Source organism: Cicer arietinum, chromosome 6 (genome assembly GCF_000331145.2).
Source record: "Cicer arietinum cultivar CDC Frontier isolate Library 1 chromosome 6, Cicar.CDCFrontier_v2.0, whole genome shotgun sequence".
In the NCBI taxonomy this organism is placed as follows: domain Eukaryota; kingdom Viridiplantae; phylum Streptophyta; class Magnoliopsida; order Fabales; family Fabaceae; genus Cicer; species Cicer arietinum.
This window is the reverse complement of record NC_021165.2, coordinates 31,013,105-31,014,312: the sequence shown is the minus strand read 5'-3', so window position 1 is coordinate 31,014,312 and position 1,208 is coordinate 31,013,105. Positions and strand designations below refer to the sequence as shown.

General features: G+C 36.2%; 1 non-coding gene across 1 annotated transcript; it reads right to left on the bottom strand.

Annotated features, from left to right (window-relative positions):
• Positions 1–838: 838 nt before the first annotated feature.
• Positions 839–944, bottom strand: LOC113787438 (small nucleolar RNA R71). Its single transcript, XR_003473942.1, has one exon. It is a non-coding gene; the product is annotated as a small nucleolar RNA R71 (small nucleolar RNA).
• Positions 945–1,208: the final 264 nt, after the last annotated feature.

The following is a 1,208-nucleotide window of genomic DNA, read 5'->3' as shown; positions in this document are numbered from 1 at the left end:
AAAATGCAATCCTTGAGTCCGACATTCGGTACTACCCTTTTATTATTACTTGCAACGATTAAGTACACTTATTGAAACGCTATCAAGTTTTGGCGTCGTTGTCGGGGATTGTCATATCACTATTGAATTTAATTTATTTACTTAATTGAAATATTTTGCTCTGCAAAAAAAAAATTTGCTTTTATTTTATTTTAATTTTGATAAAAAATTTATCTTTTAAAACTATTTTATTTTTACTTAATTATTTATTTTTCTTTATTTTAAAATTGTTCATTACTCACAATTTGTCTAACCTTGTATACGAGGCCAGTCCTCAGCTGAAATTTTCTTTGATCTAGAAATCGAAAAAGTCGCGAAAGAAAATCGAAAGGAGGTTCGAGAAAGGAGAGAAAGGGAAAGACAATTAGTAGTAGAAGAAGAGAATTTGGGGGATTTCTTCATAATTGCAGAAATGGCGGATCCACCACCACCTGAACGCAGCCTCAGCGAGTATGAGAATAAAAATAGAAACCGTGCGCTATTAGCTACCCATAACCCACCGGTTACAGTCCATAAGTTTTAAGTGAGCCCTACTCTATACCGAGAGTTGAAGGAGATTCATTTTGCCGATAAACATACAGAAGAAGCCAATAGACACCTCATGAACTTCTTTGAATTATGTGAAACAGTGAAAGTGGATGGTTGTTCTGAAGAAGGAAAGAGATTGAGATTATTTCCATTTTCATTGAAAGATTATGCTAAAGAGTGGCTTAACTCATTTCCTTCCAGTAGCGTCACCACGTGGGATGACCTTGAAGATAAGTTTTTGGAACAATATTTTCCCCCAGTTGTGTTCGTTAGAAAGAGGCAAGAGATTTCCAGTTACAAACTGAAAGAAGGAGAATCTTTTCCCGACACTTACAAGAGGTTCAAGAATTTACTAGCATGATGCCCCCATCATGCTTATACGACACCGCCCAAATGCAAATATTCTGTAATGGTTTGAGGCCTTGCACTAGAGTTATGTTGGAATGCTACAGTAAGGGGGTTCTTTGAATGTTATGGATGTTGGATTGGCTCAAGGTAGGTTGCTCTCAAAATAGATAGAAGATGTTATTGCCGCTGATATAAAGAAAGGGGATGATAGCTAATATACAACCCCAAGTGACCCCTGTCAAATTATTGAAACATACTAGTTGTGACTTTTTCTGAGGGAGCACATAAAAATG